At 32.0% G+C, this 27,012-nt stretch overlaps 1 long non-coding RNA gene across 1 annotated transcript in view; it reads right to left on the bottom strand.

Annotated features, from left to right (window-relative positions):
* LOC111756547 (uncharacterized) overlaps positions 1 to 27,012 on the bottom strand; it is a 56,272-nt gene that overhangs the window by 16,476 nt on the left and 12,784 nt on the right. The window contains exon 2 of the long non-coding RNA XR_010047174.1: positions 3,325 to 3,466. This is a non-coding gene — a long non-coding RNA (uncharacterized LOC111756547). The remainder of the gene's footprint in view (positions 1 to 3,324; positions 3,467 to 27,012) is intronic.

The following is a 27,012-nucleotide window of genomic DNA, read 5'->3' as shown; positions in this document are numbered from 1 at the left end:
TTTGTCTAAAATGTCACTATCTTAATTTGTGTTACATAGAAGTTGTTATCCTACAAACCATACCATAAAACACATTTTGCCAAAACATTTTCTGTTAGAGTTGACAAAATATATAAATTTAATATCTGTGGAAATAAACTTGCAAACATTTTGGCAATGCTAGGAACCTATTCACCACCTTTTGACATTTATTTTTCCGTCGCATTTAATATTATATTTTAAAACTCATTTTAGGACTTTATTTTCTAATATGTTGGTCATTCATAAAAGATGTGAGGTTGATATAAATATATTAAGTTAATAATATTTTGGTTCTAGAGTAATACAAAGCATTTGACTTTACCATCTAAGGAAGTTTGTGACTGTGTAATAAAAGAAAATATTATTTACTATTCTCTTGATATTCTTTAGTACAATAAAAAGTATGCTTTAAGGATTTATTTTTATTTGTGTGGTTTATTTTTGTTCCTGTGATTTGTCTAAAAATTATTGTTCTATACTCAGAAATGAACACAAAACTGTCTTTTTTTAAATAGTAGAAGTATAATTCAGGGTGTGTTATATAGACATTTTTTCATAACATATTGTGAACTGATAAGGGATATATAACAGGTGAAGTAAATATTCCTTCTTAAATAAATTGCTCCTGGTGTAAAAGAGTGGATTAAATAATTTTCTCAGTACCTGGATTTTAAAAGAGAATTTTTCACATCATTAAGAATGGCTTCATTTTTCTCCTAAGGTGAATATATTTCTAAAGTATATGTGTAACATTTTAGATATGAAATTCCTGAGGACAAATTGGTAAAACATAACAGCAAATGAGAAAATATTCTAATAGCGAATTCCTCTTTATTGTGTCTGAAATTGTCTATGGTTTTAGATAGATAGACTCAAGGATACATAGACACATAGATAGATAGATAGATAGATAGATAGATAGATAGATAGATAGATTTTTAGGATATATATATATATATATATATATATATATATAACCCAAAATACATCAATATATTTTTATATGTATACATCTACTTAACAATATGAAGGATTATATCATGATCATTTGTATTCCTGTAAAGATACAGATACCAGTGATAGGGAATATTTGGAAGATTGTATAAATTCTTCATTATCTCTCTAGTACGACATTTTCAAGAAAGTTAAATTATCATAAGCTGACTCCCTAAATTACAATTTTTAGAGTTTCTCTCTTTTAAAATTTTAATGTCTTTAGTAAATAAGAGTTAATCACTAAATATCAAATATAATGTGCTTGCAGTGCAATTAACCTGTATATTTTTGACATAGAAAGTTACTTAGAATTATGATTGCTTGCACACACCAACTTCAGACAGCTTCTTTCCCAGTAAGGGGAGAAAGAGAACAGAATCGATCCTTTCTATGCATTAATAGTTGTTCCAAATAAACCAAATTTAATTATATATATATATATATATATATATATATATATATATATATAATGTCAATTTCTTTCTTTTTTTTTTGGCTTTTTTCTTTTTTATTGGTACCAGGGATTGAACTCATGGGTGCCTACTTGCAAGGCAGGCTCTTATGCCACTGAGCTAAATCCCCAGCCCCCTATTATATCAATTTCTATAAATTAGTTTGATGACTGGTCTTAGGTATAGTAATTGAAGTGTGACACTATTGGTTTACTATACTATATTTTTTTCCTAAAGTATTTGTACCATAAACTACATAATGACTGTCAACATGCAAAAAGATAGATAAATGTTTCAATCTGTAAATCTCTATTTCTTCTACCAGACCGTAGTCAGGTTTTTGCCATGGCTAGCTGTCCTGCATGAATAGTTTCATGATCTGTATTTTAGGAAGAAAGGAAAATATTTTCAAATATTTGTGGATGGAGAAAAACAGGAGCTAGATAGCAAAGTATTCGTATTCCTGAGCTTAGTTCTGAGAACTCTGTCATTGCCCTACTCACTGCTCTTTAAAACACAGCCTCCTCACTTGTAGAGAATTAACTGCGGGCGCCCTAATGCCAAGGCATTTCCCAATCACAGTAATTTACTGCCAACTCATCATATCTCCATAAGTCATCCTTCTGGACAGGAAGCCCTCAGCATAATCTCTGCTTGGACAAAAAGCTGATCTATGTGATGTGCATTTTGTTAGTTGCTGATGCAAAACATCATTGTATCATTTATTGTATTTTTGATATGTAGGCCACATTTTCCATGGCTTTTACTTGCTAAGAAGTTTTTTGCAGTAATATAACTTTTACAACAGTTCACAATCAACATAAGAGTGAGTTATTTTTAAATTCTCTCCTCTTCTTAAATTAATGGCAATTTGATGAAGGATGGATGATTTGTGTTGCCCTTTTATTCTTGGGTACTGTTGGACCCTTTCTTGGTGACTTTTTTCTACTTTTCCATTCTTCTGTTGCTAATTTCCTTATTTTTCAGAGTCTTTTTCCCTCCACATTTCCTGCTCATCACCTTGGACTTGAACCTTGCTGATGAAGTATTTTCTTTATCCCATTTTCCTTGGGAAGTTTGAAGGCACTCTCTGTCCAGTCCTCCTAATTCTTCCCATTTTCTTTTTCTGCTGTCAACACTGCGATCCAACTTGCAAAAAACAGACTGACTTTCATCATGTGTTGTTCCTTTGCACAGTTCATACAGAGCCAATCAGCAAGCATTTGTTAGACAGCATTTCTCGATACGTCCTTTATGTGGTTTAATTTTGATCTCTCCCTCCTAATTGGATATCTTGACTGTAAAGTCCCATTTTACAGACAGTCTAATCTTTCATACTGCATTATACAAAGATTTTTCAAGGGAAGTAAAAGCAATAGAGAAAATGTTTGATATTTATGTCATAAGTTTTACTCTTATTTTAGAAGTTCTTAAGTTTTAGTGTGCAAGAGATTAAGAAAAGCATATCTGCTTGTTAATAAGTACATAGTCTACTTTTCACCTGTAGACATTTTTATGGAGCACGAGTAGAAGACCAGGAACACGTACTTCAGTGGCAACTTCATTGTCTTTTGCTGCAGACAGCCTGAGCTAATTTACCAATTTCCCAGTAGCCATATTTTATTTTTTGGAAGATTTTATACATTTTCAATATTTGTAAATAAATTCTTACTTTCTTTGATGTTTGGCCTAGATTGAGTCTTCAGAAAGGCATTTCCCTTTCAGTGTCCAGGGAAGAAAAATTCAGTCAGCTCAGTGAATTGATTAATTTGCTTTAATGTTTACCTCATAATCTGATTTCTTCAGAACATTTTAAATTATAAGTTTCTTATAAAAATATAGCTGTGATACCTACTCTTTGAAAAGTGCATCTTGTATCTCTTCTGTGGCATCATCATCTCTTTGCCTGTGCTCTAATGTCTTCCCTTCTTATCCTCGAATGCTCCATGTTCCTCTGAGGGCCAGGCAGAAAGCTGTCATTTGGTGCTGAAAGAAAGCTAACAAAAAATGTCCTAATATAACTTTATAATGTTAAAAGTTTGGGGGAACAAAATCTCATATGCTAAGTTATTTTTTCCCTCAATGCCAAATGCAGAAACCCTCATAATTTTCTGAAAGTCTTTCCCTAAAACTGTCACACTAGAGGTATGTGTAAACACTTACTACAGTGTGGACTTGTGGCCTAAAATTTTACTGATAATCATACATGAAGTGGGCTGCATGAAATCTGTCCTATTTCTCAACTCATGCTTTGCATCCCTCCTTGCTTCTTTTCTCCATCTCTCAGTCACCTCGAGGCTATTTTAATACTGCTGAGCTGAATATTTTATATGGCATATTCCTGATATCACATAAGTTTAAAACCAAATAGCACTTTCACAAAATAGACTTTACCAATAAAATAGCCAAAGAATATTTCCTCCATCAGAGCCCCCAAACTAATTTATGTTACACCATGATATTATTTTTTCTAAGTAATTCTAGTACTCTGGAAGTTTTTGACTCACTTACCTACTTATTAATTTTAGTATTTATGTCTTTCATGGCCTACACAACAATGGTAGTCATTGTACATTTCCCTCTGTTCTCTCTTCAATATTTGAAACACACACACACACACACACACACACACACACACACACACACACACACACAAAGTCTTGTACTGAAACTTGGTCACAGTGACTTACAAGATTAACTTTGTTTTGCTCCTTCTAACTGAATTCAGAATCATGTAGATAGCTTGAAACTAGTCAATGAAGAGCATTTTTACCACCACAACCAGAAAACACTAAAACCGAGGATTTTTTTGAGAATCAAAAAATAATATTACCAGTAACTACATCGATGGAAAACGCAGAATTTTTCCCTCCCTTGCTTCCCTCCCCCCAAACTTTTCAATTCTAAATATCAGACAGAAAGTGAAAGAACAAAATGATTTCTTTCCTATAACTAAAATCTGAAATAATATAACAATACGTGAAAAGAGACTTCATTCTAGCTGGATGGAGCATAAAAGTTTTATGTCCTGTTTTGTCTTAATCTCTTTAAAATAAAATGAAAGAGTTTAAAATAATAGAAAGCAAGAAAATAAGACTGAAGGAAAGCCCTTATGAAATATTGCATCCCAACAACCACTTGGTTTTCCAGTTTTGAAATCAAAAGCAAATGTGATTAATAATTCACTATAATTTTCATCCCAAATATATATAAAATCCAATATTAAACACTTATTAAAATAGAGGGAATTGTAAGCTGTTTTAGCATGTAGACAAGAAAAGCTTTCACACTAGGTAATTATTGTCCATAACTACTACTTGCAATTATAACTACATTCTCCTTCGTTCTGGCTATTATTCCACTTTCCAATTATATAACACAAAATCATTTGTGAAACGTAACTCTACCTTTTCTTAACCACAGTAAGTATTCCAGTGTGCTTATTTATGTGCCAACATTATCAATCCATTATGATGTATGGAGAAAAGAGACTTTTTATAATTCTTTAATTTCTAAAGAATGCATACCAAAATTAGGGACTGTAACTTCTGATAGTAAGATAGATTTTTAATCATAAAACAAAAGCTTGAGCTGAGTATGCCAGAATTTCAGTGCTAATGGAAAGAATATTTAATAGTGTAGATATAAAAAGTTGCCACCAAGAATGATTCAATGTAATACATTGTTTATGTAAAAGGAAATATCAAGGAGGAAAATGCTATTGAACAATTAGTTTCTTTTTGTGTTTATTACACCAAACTGTGTAAAGTACTTTTTCAGAAATTTTCTCACAAAGTCAATATCATAGCAGTACTTGTAAGTTTTTCTGTTGTTTCAATTTCTAGATTACACTGACACCCTGTAGAAAACATGAGATTCAATGTTAGATGCCCAAAGTCTATATTCCATAGGATCTCATATTCTATTCCATAACATAACATTAAGTCACAAAAATTGTCAGTGATGACAGATAAAAGACCATAGGATCCTCAAAGGGTATAATCATTATCATCATCATCATCACCAATTTCCATTAGGAGATGTTGCTCTAAATTTTAAAGCAAGATACACATGTGTATATTTCTGTTACTGTCTCATCAAGGTATACATAGATAAATGTATACATATGCATATTTGTTCCTCAATTTTTATTTTTTCTCAACTTTTTACAGTGCAAAATTATATTCAGAGCCAAACACAGCTTGATCATTATTATTTTGGAATGATGGTTCTATTGTATTTAGTTCCTTATCTTAACATGATATATTCATTATTCCCTTTGGAATATGATGTATCAATTCTATTGCTTTTCTGTAGACTCTTACAATTTAGTAATGTGGAATTTAGATTTCTTTTGGATTTGCTGACATCAAGTTTGAGAAGCAAACATTCTTAAGTTTGGTGCTCAGTACAACAGCAATGACTGTACTTCTTTTAAGGCATAGATCCATTTATCAACTTGATGATGGGAATTACTAGAAAAACACATCTAACATTATGCAAAAGCAAAACAGCATAGTTAAGAGTTGCTTATTATAAATCTTCTTAAAAGAGTAGATATAGATGATAATATAAAAGATATAGATAAAGAAAAATATTACTCATATTTGCCATTTGTGCCAAATTGGTTGGAAGTTTAATTCTAAAATATAAATTGAAGATTCTCTGAGGGATGGAAAAGTGGGAAACGTACTCAGATGTGTATTTTGAGTCTTTTTAGTGCAGCATTAATCATCCTGAAAAACAGTTTATTTGATAATTTAACTATTAATTTATTTTGCTTGAGTAAAAATAGAAACAAATATGGAATGCAAATCACACTTGTTATGTTCAGTTAGGCAAAAATACATATGAATGTTACAATGTGTGCATAATAGTTTACATTTATGCAAGGAGTAAAAGAAATAAATACTATCTATAGCATTTTTTCTGAGATAAGATGTGATACAAAATTTGCCTAAAAGATATAAATTATTTGATTTTAAGGAAAAAAATCTACATGACATTAGAAAAATTTATCTTTTGTTGGTTGGAAAATAAGAATACTCTCATAATAATTAATAACAGTCTTTTCGTCATGAAATGTTCCTCATTTGTTAAGTAAATGATTTTGAGAAGAATCTCAAATAATGGGCACAGTAAGTTAAGGTGCAATCACAAACAGAAACACTGAAGTGACACCCAGGATTCTGAGACAGATCTTTTTTACATCAACTAGCACTGATTGGGATCATTTCCAAAGTATCAGGCCCTGATCCTTGGCAATTTGAGGCTTATATGTGATAAGCAAGCAGAAAGCACCAAAGCAAAGTAATTAGTGCTTATTCATTGGGTTTTTTTTGTTTGTTTGTTTGTTTGTTTTTTTGTTCTGGAGATTGAACTCAGGACCTTGACGTAGGAAGTGACTTCTCTTAAATTTTCTGAGACTGTTTGTTTATAATTTGTATTACTTTTTCCTTAAATATGTACTAAATTTTCAAAGAAGTTCACCGGTAAGGAGTTTAGTTTGTGGGAAAGCTTTAAAATGGAATTTCAAAGTCTTTGATATAAGTATACAAGGATACTATTGTTTGTTGATAATAGTATACAAGGATACTATTGTTTCCTTGAGTGAATTTACTTTTGTTCTTCAAGTTGTCCACACTACCCGAGTTACCAAATTAAATGACATAAGCCTGTCCATAACAATCTCTTATGTGATTTTTTTTCTTTTTGCTAAATTTTTCCCTCAAATTGGTATCTCACTATTTTGTGCAACATGGATTCCAACACTGGGCTCAAGTGGTTCTCCCATCCAACCTCTAAAGTAACCAAGACTCATTATATTCCTATGAACTTGGCTGTACAATTCTCATTTATATCTATGTTTATGCAACCTATAACACTGTCTTTGTATTACTCATATTTATGTTTTCTCCTTTGAAGAAAAATAATCTGCATAGAGGTCTAACTACACACCACAATACAAGGAAATAGCTGTTGATTTTGTTGGTTTTTTTCCTTTTAATGTACTATTTTATAATATTTCTTTACTGTGTACATATATTTAGATTTTTCTGTTTCAAGTTTCTTTTGCAGTAGGTTTACATCTATGATAGGAGATTTCCTAAAAGGACATTAATTGCTATTCAGTTTTCTATGAGTATTTTCTCAAATGCATGACAACAATTGTTTAGGTCATTTTATTTTCATTTTACCCAGTTATAACTAATTTTTAATTGCATTTTTAACTTTTCTCATTGCTTTGATCATGGTTACTGTAATTTTGTTAATTGCTTTCCGTGTATGTGGGTATTTTACTTTCTTTCCTTTTTTCTCTATGCCATGCTGGAGATTGAATCCGTGGTTAAAGGCACTATGTGGAGCATGCTACAGTGAAATAAATTCCAGCCTGTGTTCTCAGATTTATATTCCTTCCTACTATTGTTTGATTTTAATCAGAGGACAATCTACATGTTTCACATATCTTTATAATTTATGGGCATTGTGTCACAACCTAAAATATGATCTACCCTTGCAAACTTTTTGAGTAAACTTAAAAATGTTTTCTTCTAACTTTGATCAAACTTATGTAATTGTAATTAGTCAAATTAATTGATAATATTATTTAAAATTTTAACTCCTAGCTAAATTATTGTATATTTATTCTGTTATCATTTGAAAGAAATGTATGGCTGGCACCATGTTTTCCACTTGTATTACTATCATATGTTGTTGTTGGTTTTGAACCTTTGTTAGCAGATGCAGTTATTTTGTGTTTACGTGTACCATCTATAAATTAAAACTTTTTAATTATGAAATAACCTTCCTTATCTGTAGTAGCATTATTTTTTCCAAATCTGCGTTGCTGTATGTTCATATGCCAGTATTATTAGGTATTGATTAGTATTAGCTTTGTTTCTCCATTGTTATTTAGATACGTTTATGGTTTTAACTTAATTTTAATTACATATACAGAGGGAATAAAGAGAGACAGGACCGACTTCAACTCACTTGTCATTGAGATCCAGGCACGTTGCTAACTGGGGACTCCTGCCCGAGCCTATTTGGAAATCCCAAACCCAAGCTACCTGGGCCCTGCAATTTCCTCGGGAGCGATTTACCTGGCCTCCTCATACCAGGATAAATTAAGGGTTATTTGCTGCAAAGGAAACCTTGTGAAGGAGACCGGCACTGAGCACCACCAGGTCCCCTCCACCTCCTGCAGCAGCCCCAACAAGCGAGGCCCCCCAACGTACAATGAGCACATCACCAAGCCTGTGACCTCCAGCCCAGCACCACCTGAAGACCCCAGCCACCCCCGGGAGCCAAGCACACCCCACCGCTACCGCGAGGGGCGAACAGAGCTGCAGAGGGACAAATCTCCCAGCCGTCCCCTGGAGCGTGAGAAGTCCCCGGGCCGGATTCTAAGCTGGCTGCCTGTGGGAGCTGTGAGGACCCCACTGTCCCAGGTTAACAAGGTCTGGGACCAGTCTTCAGTATAAATTTCAGCCAGAAAAATCGACTCCTCATTTCAGTTTGCAGAAGAACACCAAACACACTATGGAACTCTGCTGCAGGGGACCCAAGCACCTCTCCACTCAGCTGCCCCATGGCACAGCTAGGCCCAGACCCACCTCTGTCTCCAGGAGGTGCAGGTGGCTGAGGCTCTTTGAAGCTGTCAGTGCTCGGTGTCTCCTCTGGGCACCTTACTGCAGTCATCCTCTTTGCACTTTGTTACTCTTTCAAAGCGTTCATAAACTTTTGTACTTAGCTCTAGCCTGTACCAACTCATCAAAAAGGAACCAACCAGATACTATGTGGTTACAATCCTAATTAGCTACTTCAAGACCCTAGGCTTGGTTGGTTTTTCTTTTGGTTTCATTTCTTTTCTTTTCCTATTTGTTTTTCTTTTTTCTTTTTTTCTCTCTCTCTTTCATTTTTTTTAAGACAAGAGAATTCTTAATAGATTTGAATAGCAATGTAAAAAAAGAGAGAGACAGGAAAAACAGCTGAATCCTACTTTTTCTGTGTTACTCTAAAAAATTCTTGCTTATAACTTTCAGCTTGCTTTCATTTATCTATTAATGTAACTTTTTATTATTTTGGTTTTTTTGTATTTGTCCTTTTATTTTTCCTCTATTCCTTTTAAAATATTCTTTATTATATTATTACAACTTTATTGTTGTATTGACTAGATTTACTTTTAAAAACATTTTTTTGGTACTTTTTGGTAGTTCTGGTGATTTTACCCATGCATGTTAAGCAATAGCTCTACCACCAAGTAATATCGTCAACTAATTAATACCTTTATTTTAAAAATAATTTTGGGTTTATGGAATAATTATAAAACTAATAAAAAGAGACATTTGCCATATACTAAATTTGTTCTCTAATTTTATCTCTGGAGACTTCACTTACTCTTGGTCTACTGAAAAGTATGCTGATTAATCCAAATATTTTTAATTTTTCCAGTTATGTTTCTTTTATTGATCTCTAGTTTTAGATCATTGTGTTCCAAGAAGACACTTCATAAGATTTCTGTTCTTTTAAATTAGTTTAGGTGTATTTTGTGGTCCAGAAGTGTTTTTTTCCCCCCTTAGGAAATGTTCTATGCGAACTTGAGACAAATGTGTCGTCTGCTACTGTTGGATAAGCCAGTCTACAAGTGTCAATTAGATCCAGTAGATTTAATGGCGAGATTTGCTGTCACTGTACTCTTATTGATTTTCTGCCTGCTGAGTCTATCAATTATGGCATGAGAACCGTTGACACCTCCACTTGTAACTTCAGATTTGTTTATTTCTCCCGGCAGTCTTATTGCTTTTTGTCTTCATACTTGGGCATGTTTCTGTGAGATGCACATAACCTCATGATTGCTCTGTCTTCTTGAAAGACTGATCCTTTTTATTGTTATCTTTTGACTCTTTTTACATCTAAAAATTATTCTCCGCCTGAAATTTACTTTAGGTGAAATTAGTATAGCCAGAGTAGTTTGCTTTAGTGTCTGAGTGAAACAATTATCACTATCTCTTCATTTTTAATCTACATGAGTCTGGATATCTAAGTTGTCTTTTAGGTGGTATGTTTCTCCAATTAAAAATCTCTGTTTTTGACTTGTATGTTTAGAACATTATATTTCAAGTGATTACAAATATAGGTCCTATCTGAGTAAAATCTATTATATCTACCTGACTGTGGTGGTGTTTTCCTGTAATCTCAACACACTGGAAGGCTAAGCAAGGAGATCACAACCTAGGGCACAGCCTGAGCAACTGAATGACTTAGTGTGACACTGTTCAAACAAACCAACACCCAGGCAGACAAAAGCTACCCTGTCTGTTTTCTATTATTGAGGATTTTTATATTCTTTTTATTTTCTGTACTTTTAGATTCCCTTATTTTAGTGGAACTTTTAATATGACAAATATATGGGTACAAGCCTTACACATTTTTATTAAAATTTTGTGTTAATGTTTGCCCTAGTGTGGACAATGCACATTAAGTCTATGACCGAAATCTTAAGTCCTCTTCCAATTTGTACTACAGTGCTACATTGCCAGTGAAGACATAATAGTTTTTCATTCATTACAATATATTGATTTGACTTTTTCATATTTAATATCACAAAATACATTTTTGCTCTTATTTCAAATAATTATCTATTAGATCAATTAAAAGTTAAAAATAAATTCATATTTTACATTCATTCACCAGAAGTTTTCTTTATTATGAAAAATTTAATGTATTTAGAAGTCAGATCTGCTACTGACAAAAGACAACTTTGATGGATACTGGGTGTTGTTTTGATGTATCTTTTTATTTTAGCACTACTAATTTTGATGTATGTTTTAGCGTGCTTAAATGTAAAAAATTTTGATGTATTTTCTTTATTTCTTAGTGGAAATGTTTTTTATCTGGTTTAATTTCTTTTGAGATGTGCATGTGTGTATGTGTGTGTCTCTCCCTCCAGGAAGTTAAAATTGACCTGATTACATGTTTTGCTATTCTTTTTTTGGTATTTATTTTTTGCAACTCTGAATTAATTAGACTTATGGTTTGTTTTCTTACATTGATTTTGAAAATAATTGTTTATTGTTACTTCAAGTATTCCTTCTTCTCTGTTCAAGTTTTAGTCTCTGATATTTAATTATACTTGTTATTTCTTTATGAATTGTTTTATATTTCTTGGATATTCCAAGTCATTTCATTTTTCTCCATTTCACAGTGAGCAGCAAATCTTTCATTTAAATTCATTTCATTGACTAATTTTTCAGCTTTTTATTTCACAAAAAGCTTTTATTTTACCTATTTTTTACAAAACACTGTTTTTGAATACAATGGAACGTTCACTGTCTTTATTTCTCAGTACATAAAGATACTTCTCTGTTTTCTTATTTGCACTGCTTTTCAAGAGCAATGTAGTGCTATTGTTTCTTTTTAGCTTCTTATGTCTTGTATCTTTATTCTTGATGCTTTGGAGGGTGTTTGTGCTTGTGTGTGCACATGCACACGTTTGTGTGTGTCAGAATGAATTTGCAGTTACCTATGTCCCTACCCTAGCTTTGTGCATTCATTTTTACTTTGAGATAAAAATCTCACTGAGTTACCTATGAAAGGCCTGTCTTAGCCTGCTCAACTGCTTGGTTTACAGGCATTAACTCACGGAGTGAGTTCATTTTTATTAGTTGTTTTTGCAATCCTATTGCCATGTACATTAATTTTATATCTTATTTTTCTGAATTTTCAATTTTTTCATTTTTATTGTATTGGTACATACTGCTTATACATATAAATGAAATCCATTGAAGCATAACTATTTTTATGAATAAAATAATTTGATGTGTAAAATATGTAATGATGAAACTCAGGGCACTAAGGATTGTCATTTCCTAACATATTTATATTTTATGTGTATTGGGAAACTTTGGGCTCTCATATTCAGTTTTTTAAAAGTAAAGCATAAATTATCTCCTAAAGTTATCCCGTGTGTTATCCTACACCAGAACTAGTTGCTCATATTTAATTGTATTTTGGCATGCATTATCTAATCTATCTGTAGTTCTCATCCCTTAACCTTTTTGTCCCTTATGACTATCACTTTATTTTCTACTCCATTGAATTTTTATCTTATACAAATGAATAAGAACATGAGACATTGTCTTACTCTGACTGACATTTCACTTAGGATAATTAATTTTCTCTAATTGTCACGTTGCTGTGAATGACTGCATTGCATTCTTTCTGTGGTGGAAAAATTCTGCTTTCAATATTAACCACAACTTCTTTATCTCTTCTCTGTTTCATAGGCAGCCTATATGACTGTGTTTTTTGACTCATCAATAATGCTATAATAAGCATGAAAGTTTAGGTTTCTAAAGATTTCATTTCCATTGGATGTGTACCCATGAATGAGTATGGTGGATCATATGGTAGTACCAGTATTAAAATTTTTTTTGTTAGGTAACATTCTACTATTTTCCTGAGTACCTATACTAATTAAAATCATCAAATAAAAATTCATTTTTCTCCATATTTTTATCAGCATTTTTATATCTTTCACTTAATACAACATTGTAAATTTTCTTTGTTTTTAACTCATGTTTCATAATATCAGGCTTAATCAGAAAATTATTTTAAATGGAATGTTTTATTATATATGTAAAATGGATTTATATAAGCAATGAATGGGAAGCTTAAAAGTATATATATTCTCTTTATATAATTTAAGAATTACAGAAATATGCTCTATTTCATTTGCAATATATTGGCTAAAATATTAAAAATAATGTATGAAAAATGTATTACATTGCTTCAGATATGACAAACAGCAAAACAGAAGCAATTTAAAAAACAATTTGATTCCTAGAAATGAAACTAATAGTTGATAGTAAACATATTTTCTGTTAATAAATAAACATAATACTGTAATATATCACTTAATCAAGTCAATTTTTCAAATTAAATATACATTAAATCACATGAGAAGCACCCAGTAAAGCAAATAATAAACTATATGTATTTATAGCTCTACATCTGATAGTTTTAAAATCAGCAGTTTTCTTAATTTTGATATCAATTTATTCAGTTAATTTCAGGCATGTAACTATTTTTTCAATTATAAGCAGACCTTTTATATTTTTATTAGAATTTATTTTACATAAAATGTATTGAATTTACCTTTCAAAAAATGTTCTTTACAGTTTAATTCTAATTAGCATGTTCATATTTGGCAAAAAGGCACCCATAAAACCTCTCAGATATAAATACATGCAGTGTAAATGAAAAAATTTGTCAACAGTACTGTATTTGTATCAGCTCTGCCTATCCATTCCTCATCTTCTCATGTTGAAAAACTCAAGATGCATCTGCTACAAAGATAAATCACTTGATCTTGCATTGCAAATACTAACAGAACTCATTCAATTAAAATGCTTACAAATTTCTGACTACATCATACTATTTTAAGTCTTATGCTCAAAAATTTCTTTTTTCACTACCATATCAATACAGTAATATATGAATATTATAGTATATTATAATATAGGAATGGTATTTTTGAAATGTATATCAAAAAGATTTTTCTTCATATCTGCCATAAATACAATTGAAATAGATTGGACATCTCCAAATAAACTATGGAATTGTTTCCACAGAAAGTATCTGTTGATATTTTAATATCTGTTGATCCATGATTCAAGTGTTTGATAACTTCTATTTGATGAAAGAAAACATCTAGTTGCTCAACTGATAGTGCAAAATACATTGAAATGGATGGCTTGTGCACCTACAGTTTTCCAAATATGTAGATTTTTCATAATATTACTGCCATTAAAAATGAATGCACAGGAAGCATGTTCATCTGAGTCTGAAAATATATTCAGTATTAGTGAGGATGTTTGATGTGGTATACTGCTTAGTTCAGTCACATCAGGTCCTTAATATAAGAAAATCCTAGTCTATAATGACAATTTCATTACTTACTATTGAATATAAACTTTAACTGTAACTTATGTTTCTCTTGGATTTATTGTTATTCACTTGACAGTTATCTGAGTGTCATTATGTGACAGATACTTTATTTGATATTTCTGCTATTCTGTTTCATATTAAACCTTCTTCTACAGACTTACATTCAGATCAGACAAAAAGATAAGCAATAAAGGTGAATAACAAGCAAATATCACTGTGCATAAAAGCAAAATAAATGGTATGAAAAAATATCATGGTAAAATTTTCAATATTTAAATGGAAAATAGGTAATATGGAGAACTAGACCGGACACTTTAATATGTGTGGTTGAAATAGCAAGTCTTAATTTTGCATAGCAGGGCTAAGAAAGTTTTTATGTGGAAGTGAGAGATCTGTAGATTCACCTCTAGAATTGTTCCATCCATGGTGTATGACTAGTGAGAATATCTGAGCACTAGTGGAAAGCTCACACACAAAGTACAAGCTTCACACATTCCAGTGAAAGACAAGAGATGGCAGACTGGTGAGAAGAAATAAGACAGAGAATAGGCCGAGTAAGGGAGAGAAAGTGAAAGAAGGAAGCTTGGATGTATTCTCCTCAAAAGATGTTTGTTTGGTTTTTGGTTTTTATTTATAAGAATTATACAATTAGACATACATATAATAATTTAGAAATATTTAAACTTATAACCCTATGTTACTTTAAATCATATTGTGCTAATGCATGTTTGAAAACATTTGCAACAGTTTTAAGGAATTAGATATATAATACAAAAGAGTTCTGTAATAATGTTCTTAAATTGTTTAATATATGCATGCTTTTATCCATTCATTCAAAAAGAATTACCCAATAAAATCTAATACTTGCCATCAAATTTACAACTTTGCAAAATAGTTGTCATTATTTATATATTCCTCTAGATTTTTGTGTTTTAATATGTTCTTAAAGCTATTTAGATAATCAATAGTTTTCATTTGAGTGCTTTTTATGTTAAGAAAGAAAAAGGACAATTTCAAAGATATATTCCATTTTGTTATTTTATATTTCACATACTTTCAATTAAAAAAAGATTAAAGCTAAATGGATATTCCACATTTTAAAGCACATTTTAACTGTTATAAAGAAATATATTTAGAACAGAAGTAGTATTATAAAAGCAATGCATTGGTATCAATAAAAACTGGATAATAAAGATTTGCTTGTGTTGCATGAAAAATATATGATGTGATTCCATGAAAATTATGAGTTACACTAGCACTTAAATGTACCTTATTATATGGTATGTAAATGGCTAAGAAAACCAGAAATAAGTTAAATAAGTTTGCCACTATAAAAGCATCCTACATTTCTGTGAAAATAATACTATTTTTCAAAATTATTTATATTCACTTAGTGAAAGTCTCCCATGACGTATGTTCTCATTGTGTCTGTTATCAAATGAAGTTATCTTACCACACTAAAGTTAATGTGCTATCAATTTGTTTGCAGCGTGTTGCAAAGATCATTAAAACCAGGGTTATAAACCACTAAAAGGAGTGCTAAATGTTCTGATGTTTTGTATAAAAGTTGTTCTTGCATTACCCCCACCACACAGCTGATAGATAAGAACTTAAAAAGTCTACCATTTATCACTAATATACATATTACAAACTTTAAGCTTCAAAAGTAATGATGATAAATCCACAAATCTATAAGATATTAAAATAAATGCACCTGTGAGTATTTGACTATTCTGAAAACAAAGAAAGTAGTTTATGAATTGTTGTGTTATAGTTTAGTTTAATATAGGATTAAAGAAGCAAGAGGCCTTCTGGGATGGCAGGAGGATGGTGACACATCTTCTCTGATATTTGAATCCAGATGCTAGAAGAGTGCAAGGGTAAGAAGAGAGAAGTGGCTTCCCAGGACTGAGCAAGTATCTAAGGTGAGAATTAGGTCCCGCAGAGAGAGAAAGGAGAGGGACCAAGTGCAGACATGGGAAGTGAGGAGTGGCACTTTCTCTCTGAGCTGTAGTGTGGGAGGGGTGGCTCAAATCTGTAGAGGTACATTGACTACTGGTGACTACAGAGAGCTCCAAAGAGAAACACACCAGCAGAATGGAACAATGGATGCTGCAAACTGCTGTGCCTGGTGAATAACTCAGTTTCACTTCAGACATGATGACCATAATAAAAGTCATGATTAGTGAATCTAGAAAAGAGAAAGAAAAAAATAGAGGAGCTTAGGAAAATGAAGCAAGCCATAAAATCCCAACATAAGAAAGAAATGTAATCCATGAAACAGATTCAATCAGATATCCAGGATTGAAATATGTGTAGCAGAATGAACCATTATCAGGACAGAGTATCAGATCTGGAAGACAGGATTATATCGTGGTCATGAAATAAAGGGTTCTTAAAAATAGCAAAGGGCTGTGAATATATCAATACAACATTTGCTAGATGATGCAAAGAAAAATAACTTAAGATTGACTGAGTCAGTGATAAAACAGAAGACAGCACAAATAATATAAAAATGTATCCAAAGAAGTAATGGCAGAAACTTGTTGAGCATGTAAAAAGAATTTTACAAACAGATAACTGAGACACATACAACTCCAGTTACCCAAGATATATATATATATATCTACCCGAAGGTGTACAACAGTAAGGATTCCAGGAATTCAACACAGGAATGGAATATTAAAAGTTCATACATAAAGAAACAATTCACTTACAAAGGAAAGCCCACCAAAATTACAGCAGTCATCTCAATTTAAACCCAAATGCCAGTGTACTCAACTATAAAAAATGAATATTAAATACATGAAAAATCAGGTAAGCACTAATGCAATTGTAATGGGGGGACTCAATGCTCTATATTCAGATATAAACTAGACCAAAAAGATCAACAAACTCTCAAAAATGCATCAAATTTTTGAAAAAGTGAATTTAAGTGATACCTGCAGAGTGTTGTATCCACAACATCAGAATACATATTTTTTCAGATGCATTCAGAACTTTCTCTAAAAGAGAACATATATTGGTTCATAAAACAAGCTTGAGTAAATTTAAAGGAACTGAAATTATTCCATGCATATTGTCTGATCATAGTGCAATGAAATTGGCAATCACTGGCAAAAGAAACCAATAAAACTACTTAAAAACATGCAAATTAAATAACATTTCAGAGACATGCAACTCTTTAATGAAATTCAAAGTGAATCTACTCTCCCAAATTCATTCCTGGAAATAAGCATCACCATGAAACCAAAACCAGTAAAGGACTAACGAAGAAACAGAGATACGGGCAAATCTTCCAAATGAATATAGATGTAAAAATCCTCATAAGATATTGGCAAACAGAATACAGCAAATCATCAAGATTACACAGAACAAGCAAGGATCATCCAATGGATGCAGGATGGTTGAAAATAAGTATATTAACGAATTTAATACACAATATTAACACAGCTAAGGACAAAAATGGCATGATCATCTCAACACATGCATAAAACGCATTTGACAAGTCAAATATGCAAACATGGGAAAAACAACAAAAAGTTGGTATAGATAATCTTTATCTGATACAACATTTATGAGATCTATGAGAAACCAACAGCCAAACCAACAGCATACTGAATGGTCAAGAACTGAAAGAATTCCTGTGAAATGAGGAACAAGACAAGGGTGTCCACAGCCAGGAATCCTGTTTAATATAGTTCTGGAAGCATTAACTGGAACAACTAGACAAGAGAAAAAATTAAAAGGAATAAGGATAGGAAAAGAAGAAGTTAAATTGTGAGTATTGTGATTGACATGATACTCTACATAGAAGACCCCATAAACAGTACCAAAATAATTCCAAATTTAATAAAAAAATTCACTACTGTAGTTGCAAAGAAAGTCAACATGCAAAAATCAAAAACATCCCTATATATGAATAGGATACTCACTGAGAGGAAAATTATGGAAATAACACCTTTCAAAATTGCATCCAAAAAATTTAAATATTTAAGTTTCAATGTAAGGAAAGAAGTAAAATACTTTACATTGAAACATACAGTACTCAGGAAAAAAAGAGACTGAAGATGATATGAAAAAAATGGAAAGATTTTCCTTGTTCTTGGGAGGAAAGAACACATACAATGAAAATGGCCATCCTGTAAAAATGATTTACAGATTTAATGCAGTCTTGGTCAAAATATCAATATCATACATTACAGATTTGGAGGAAACAATGCTAAAATTCATTTGGAAGCTGAAGTGATAAGCAAAACCCATTCGTGGAAACAAAGGCAAGGTAGGATGGCATCACAATCCTTGATTTCAATTATACTATCAAGCCACAGTGACAAAACAGTATGGTAATGGGGAAATAACAGACCCATAAATCAATGGAACACACTAGCATATACAGAAACAATTCCAAACACAGTCAGCCACCTTATCTTTGACAAAGGAGCCAAACACTTTCATTGTAAAAAATACACCTACTTAATAAATTATACTGGAAAAACTAGCTTTCCACTTGACAGATTAAAACTAGACCCATATTTTCATGATACACTAAACTAAAATTGATCTGGATCAAATCCCTAATTATTAAAACAAAAACATGAAATCTGCTAGAAGACTGAATAGAACATCGAATAGATAGAACTCATGATGATATGGAAAAGACATTATGAATGTTGCAGAGAAAGTATCACAAAGAACTTACAAAAGGGATCTAATCTTATTAAAAATCTTTGCACAACAAAAGAAACCAACAGAGTGGGAAGAAACCAGAGAGTGGAAAAATATTCCAGATAAAGCACTAGCTAGATAGCTAGAATACGTAAAGAATTAAAAAAGTTCAGACCTGGCAAATTTTTTTAAAAAATAATTTTCCTTTTTATCGGTACCGGGGATCGAACTCACTACTGCCTGCTTGCAAGGCAGGCCCTTATGTCGCTGAGCTAAATCCCTAGCCCCAGACCTGGCAAATTTAATGATGCATTCCAGAAATGGACATTTGGAATGAATACATAACTGCTCAGATGAAGAATTAGAAATTGCAAATAAATATACCAAAACAAATTGACAGTTGTGGTCATTCAAGAGATGCAAATTACAATAACATTGAGGTTCCATCTTACTCTGGAAAAAATGGCTGCTAATCAGAAATCAACAAATAGCAAATTCTGGTGGGGCTATGTGGAAAAGGAAACCATCTCCGTTCCTGTTGAAAGTATAGACTGGTGCAACAATTATGGAAACCAGCAGAGAGATCCTTCAAAAAACTAAAACTAGGCTTTGTTGGTTGCTTACCAAAAGAATTAAAAGCATCATACCACAGCAATATATGCACACCCATGTTTATAGGAGCACAGTTCATAATAGCTAATTCTTGGAAATACCCCAGCTTCCCATCAGCCTATAAATGAATAAACTACATGTAGTTTTTTATACAATGGATGTGACTGATATTTGAAACATTTCTATATCCGTGAATGCCCTTTGAGATGATACTCTATCCGTGAACGCACCTTGAGATGATACTCTTAAATGAAATAAATTGTGCACACATGTGTAACTTTTTTCCTCTGGTGTGAGAAACTGAAAGTATAAATAAGGACCAAAATGTATAATAGATAGTGTGAAATAGGAATAAAATGTTCAAATTGGAGTGAAAATTAGGAAGGGGGATGGGGAAATGGAGGAGAGGAAGAGGACAAAAAGAGAAAAGGAGGAATCAATAGAAACAAAGCTTTTGTAAATAAGCAGGGGAAAAGGAGTGAAAGGGAAGAGAGAAAAATACAAACATAAAGAGGAGTCAAGGTGTATCATGTCTAACAGCTCCTGCCTGGAAAGTGTGAGTTTGATTCTCAGTACAAAGAAAAGAAAACATCATTTACAGGTACAAGTTCCTCCATGATGAATGTGGACATCATGTATATAGAAAATACAGCAATAAAACTGATTTAAAATAAAAAGTAAATAAGTAAACAGCAAAACAGTTACTTTAGATACTATGATTACTTTTTAATTATACATTTATGAGTTTGAGAATTATTTTTGTGTGTCATTTTGCATCTATTATGTCATAAATACTATTCTACTCATTCATGTTCTTACTTATTAATTCTCCAGCAAACAAAATTTTAAAGAAAAATTGATACGCAGATTTTAAAATAAAAGAAACATTATGCAGATTTCCAATTATCTGATACTTCTAAGAAAATAGTTTCATTGACTAGCAGTTTAATGTTACTGTATAAAATATAATATTACAAGTATTTAAGCAATTTGAAATTTTTGACTGTATTCATTGAGAATTATATAATATTACAAGTATTTAAGAAGCAATTTGAAATTTTTGACTATTAATTCATTGATAATTAAAAATGTTAACAATTTCTTGATATTAATGATTATAGCATCAATTTATTAATTAAAATTTAAATTTTAAAATATTATGTTTTTCTAGTATTGTCAGCGTTTAACATCTTTAATAAATACATAACATGTTGAGATTCCATAGTTAGACATTAAAAGGAAGCTACTGGAAAATGTCAGTTGCTTTCTAACCCAACCCAGTGCTGACTGTGTCCTTACTGGGCTGTAAATATTCCATGGTTTTTGTGGTGTGAGAAGCCAAAAGTTTAACTAAGGATCAAAATTTTAACAGGTTTTGGGAAAAGGGAAAACAGTGGTCACATGAGAAGGAGGACAAGGCACTGGGGTTGGGAGTGGCAAGAGAGAAAGAATAGAAGGAAACAATGGAAATGTAACTTGTAAATCAAGAAGAGAAGAGGGACTGCAGGGAGGGGAGGGGACAGGAAGAAAAGGAGCAGCAGGAGTACACATATAGGCTCAGCTTTCCTATGATGAATGTTATCACTGTATACTAAATGTACCAATAAAAAATTAGAAAAAACTATAGCCTTACTGCTTAATCAATGAAAATGAAAGCTTTCCAGGGAGTGGACACCAGAAACTGATACTGTTCCCAGATTCACATTATAATGGCTTATTGAGAAAGAATCACCGTCGAAATTGGCAGAGTGAGGTCATAGGAAGTGAATCTTCACCACTTGTCTACTAACTCAGAATTGAGATCAAATGGTGGAAAGCATAATTCCAAGGATCTTCCACACTTGATGTCCACAGGTGACAACTACATGTAATCTATGAACAGATGAAAAGTACAAAGTTTCTGATGATTAAAGAAAGTAAGAGGGGGGGTGTAAATGTAATACCTATCACATTAGAATTCTAAGTTTGTAAACATTTTTAGTTTTAGTTTGCTTTTAAGATTATACATATATATATATATATATATTATAATCAGCATCACTAGAAATTATTGAGTAGAGTCTCTTTGTTATTGGGAATGTAATATAATAGTTACTAATATTGGATAATCTCAGTAATCAGAAGATATCAATCTCACATGAAGAAACCCATATGTTAGTCAATTAAGTACTCTTTGCTCAATTATGAAAAGTAAGAAATTACACTTCACCTCACCTGTTCTATTCTACCATCTTTACAGAAGAATGTAGCAAGTGAAGCAAAAAAAGAAAGTGACAAGTATATGAAATAGAAAATAAAGCACATATCTTAGAAAATGATGACCCTATATGTAGGGAAAGATAAACAACATCAAATAGAATATTATGAAGAAAATTCAGCCAACTCAAAAACAATTAAAAATCAATTGTACTTATATATTCCAGCATCCAAGCATTGAATATGTAAACTGGCTCTTTATATCATAAAAAAGTGCCATTAGAGGGGAATAAACATCTGTCATAGTGTCTTGATTGTACTCATTTCTGCCCAGTGGTCCATGTCTCTCTGTCAGCGTTCTTTATCTTTCTAGAATGAACCTAATTTATTTCTTATTCTAATTCATTCTTTGGTCAAAATATTTTACTTTGCTGTTAATTTCATCATTGATTCTGTAGAAACTGGGTTTAAGTGTATATAGACCTATTTATCATTATGAACTAGAAAGTCAGAAATGAATTTTGAATGAAAAAAATATCATTGGTTAACAAATGCCATTAAAATGAATATTATGAAATTGCAATTTTCTAGAAAAATTAAAGAAAATAAAATAAACCATTAAACAGATATATTTTCATGAAGTAGATGAATATTACAAATTAATGAAATAATACATGATTTAGGCTTTCTAGTAAGAGTCAAAAACAAAATGATTGAAGTACCAATAATTTCTTTTAAAACAAGTATGAGGGGAAAACATGCTATTATCAGCTAAAACAATGTCATATTTTCTGTACATAATATCATTTAACATTCTTTAAAATGGTACATGGATAGAAATAATAATTAATATAATCATTCATATTCTAATACTTTAAATAGTGTTCATCTTTTGTCCTCATCCATAAAAGCTGTGAAAAATAATGCAAAAAAATTACAAGAGAAAACATTGCAAATTTAGATAGTAAAAATATTATTTAGTTTTAAGTCTCTAAATTAGAATACTTTTTGCATATAAAATGTGCATGGTTTGCTTAGTTTATGATAATCATTGTTCACACCACATAATGCATTTTTCCTTAAGCAAAATGAACCATGTAATATAATGCAGGCATACTATATAAGTAAAATAAACAGTGTTTCTGAAATTCTAATAAAGAAACAGCAAATAATCCAGTAAAATGCTTTGTTATATAATGCCAATCACACTAAAAATGTTGAAAATTAGAAAACTTCATTACCAGATATAATGTAATGAAGTAGATACCATGTACATGGGGGCCCACTGTAAAGTGGTGATTAGTAAAGAATTCTGAATTGAAATAAATTAAATTTAAATAAATTTATAGCTCAATTCCTCAACTGTATTAGTTGCATTTCAAATGCTCATGAAGCACAAGAGGCTAATGTTCATGGCTACCATAATAGATCATGAAGAAAAATGGGAATTGCCATTCTCACAAAAATTCTTATTTTATAGTGTCCATTATAGGCACATAATTTGTTTCTACTTAAAACACTTGTCTTAGAACATTTTTCTATGTTTTGTTCACTTTTAAAATTTGCTTTTTTGGTTGAAATTTTCTTATTATTTTAGGCTGAAAATATAAAGAAGATAGAGATTTGAGGTTTATACTGAACACTTGATCAGCTGGCAGAGGCCTCAGCAGCATCTTTCCCCACCTGGAGGATTTTGGAGGGCTGGAAGAGTGCAGGTGAACCTTCCCACCACCAAAGGGAAGCTGGTTGGGTCTGCAAGATCCCCTGTAACACAGTAGGACCCCGGCTGTAGTGTACTCCATGGACAGGCAAGTCCAGTGGCCTGGAAATGTATGAACCTGCAGCAACAATATTGGCTAAAGTTTGTATCATATCAATATGCCTAGGCTTGTTAGCTCAGGAAGAATCCAGGACCAACCCAACTGACCGTGCAGGAGGAATTTAGGTGACTGGCCTGTCTCCTACAGTGTGGGGCTCAGCAAGTAGGTGAATATTAGCCAAAGTATGACACTGACTGAAACACACACAAAGGATTGACAGAACTAGTGGGATTGAAATGATTGAAATATAAACCAAGAAGCTAAAATGACAATATAAAAAACAAAATGCAGTCTCAGACTTCCAGCCCATCTGGAACAAGTACAGGAGATACTGACATAGAAGACATTGAAGAAACATAATTTAAATTTTTGTAAAAACACCAAGAAAAGTAAAGAAACAAATCCATGAGGCTATAGAGAAAATCAGATCAGAAATAATCTCTAAGCTAATGTAACAAATGACAACCTTAATGAAGGAATTTTTTACCTCAGCTAGAGAAGACATAGATGAATAAAGGAACACAGATGCACATAGGAAAATGATAGACATTTTGAAAGAATAATATAAGACATAAAATGCATGAAGCAGATACAAAGAGATATCCAGGAAATTAAAATTCTATTGAAATCTGGCAAAATAGCTTGAACAAAAATGAAGATAGACTTTCAGATCCTGAAGACACAATTGTAGCTACTGATAAACAATGAAAAAAATCTCTTAAAAATATCAGAGAACCATGAAATAACAGTTCAACACCTCCAAGATGATACAAAGAAAAGTAAGGTAAAACTGATTAGATATCAATTAAAAAGCAGAAGTCAACACAAGTGATATAAAAAGAAACTATTTGAATAAGAGCAGAAAATTGCCAAAGCATGGTGACAGAATCCGAAATACAGGTAACTGAGGCATATAGAATCCCAAAAAGGTATAACCAAAATAAATATACACCCAAATATATAATCATCAAGATTCCAGAAATTCAGCCCCCCAAAAATCCCAGAATGGTAAAAATTGTTAGACCAAAGATACGGGTCACATATAAAGGAAAGTTTATTTCTGAATCACACTGACTTCTGAATACAAACCTTCAAGTCAAGGAGAGTTCAGTAAAGGTTTTTGAGTCCTTAAAAATCAAATTAAAACAGCTTGCTGCCCAGATTGATATAACCTACAAAAGTGTCTTTCAAAAATAAGAGACATAAGATATTTCCATGACAAAGAACAAATGAAGAAATTCATGTCCGCCAAAACAATCCTAGAAAGGTTACTGGAAGACATGCTAGATAGAGATAAAAATGACCACAAAAATAGAAAGAAGCCACTGGACAAGACAAACAAAGAAAAGGGAAAAACAAGTAAAAAAAAAAAAAAAACACAAAAAAGCTAGGCCAATACTTTATCAGTTATAATCATCAATGTAAATGGCCTCAATTCACTAATCCAAAAAAAAAATTGTCAGAATGGGTCATGAAACAAGATCCAAAGATATGTATACAAGAAACACATTTAACTCAAAAAGAAATTCATGCTCTGAAAGTCAAAATATTGAAAGCAGTACTCTATGCAACAGGAACCCAGAAAAGAAATGGTAGATACTCTCTTCACAGATAAACTGAACTTAAAACCAAAAATGACCGCCTGAGATAGAGAAAGTGACTGCATACTTGCTAGGGGAAAAGTTCAAGAGGAAGGGGTAACAGTCTTAAATATGTATGCATCCAATATGGGAGTGCCCAAGTATACAAGAAAAATATCAATAGACAGGAAACATCAAATATGCAGTAACACAAGGATAACAGGGGCATAATAACCCATTATCACAAAGGGATAGATCAAAAGACAGAATGTCAGCAAAGAAATAGCAGAAATGAATCAAACCTGTTAACAAATGGATTTAATAGATGTTTACAGAGGGTTCCACCCAACAACATCAGAATACACATTCTCTTCAGCTGCACGTGGGATGGTCTCCAAAATAGAACACGTACTACCCATGGAAGATGCCTAAGCAAGTGCAAAGGAACTAACATTATCCCATGCATATTATCTGAACATAATGCAATGAAATTGGAAACTAATGGCAAAGAAGCTACAAAAACTACATAGACACACAAAAATTAAATAACCCCCTCTTGAACAACCAATGTGTCACAGATAAAATTAAAGAACAAATTGAACAATATCTACAGTTAAATGAAAATGCAGATATAACGTACTTAAACCTGTGGGATGCGATGAAAGCAATCCTAAGAAGGAAATATGGCAGTGAATTCTCATTTCAGGAAAACAGAACAGCACAAATGAGCAATCTGCAAGTCAAGACCAAAGCTCATAGAAGGGAAGAAATTGTAAAGATCAGAGTAGAACTTAATGTAATTGAGACTAAGAAAATAGTACAAAGAATTAATTGAGTTGGTTCTTTGAAACAATCAACAAAATTGGTAAAACCCTAGCCAACGTTAACAAGAAAAGATAAGAAAAAACTCAAATGTATGCAATGAGAAATTAAAAGGATGAAATCACTACAGATCATGTGGAAATTCAGAAGATCTTCATTAATCACTTTAAAGGCCTTTACTCATGCTGGAAAACACAGAAGAAATGGATAGATTCCTAGAAACTCACCAGTTAGCAAAGCTGAATCGAGAAGATACAAAAAATTTGAATAACCTACTATCAACTACTGAAATCAAATATGTAATTAAAAACTTACTAACAAATAAAAATCCTTGTGGATTTATGGCTGAATTCTAGAAGAAATTTAGAGAAGATTTAATGTTAACACTCTTCAAACTCTCTAATGAAACTGAAAGGGTAACAACGCTCCCTACCCCATTCCTGGAGGCAAGCACCATTCTGATACTGAAACCAGAGAAAAACTCAACCAAACAGGAGAACCACAGGCCAATCTCTCTAACGAACATAGATGCAAAAATTCTCAATAAAATAGCAGACAGAATGCAGCAAATCATTTAGAAGATTATACATCATGACCAAGTAGGATTCATCCCAGGAATGGGTCAGTATATGCAAACCAATAAACATAATGCACCACATCAAAAGAGCCAAAGACAAAAATCATATGGTCATAGCAATAGATGTAGAAAATGCTTTTGATAAAGTCCAATAGTCATTCACGATAAAAACTCCACAGAAAACCAGTATAAACAGTCTCTACCTCGATATGAGAAAAAGCATCTATGACAAACCAATAGCCAATATCATACAAAATAGACAAAAACTGGAAGCTTTCACTATAAAGTCAGGAACAAGAGAAGGTCATCCAATATCA

This window comes from Cavia porcellus, unplaced genomic scaffold (assembly GCF_034190915.1).
Source record: "Cavia porcellus strain 051 isolate PalLab524CR breed Dunkin Hartley unplaced genomic scaffold, mCavPor4.1 scaffold_5, whole genome shotgun sequence".
Taxonomy (NCBI): Eukaryota; Metazoa; Chordata; class Mammalia; order Rodentia; family Caviidae; genus Cavia; species Cavia porcellus.
This window is presented reverse-complemented; position numbering and strand designations above follow the sequence as displayed.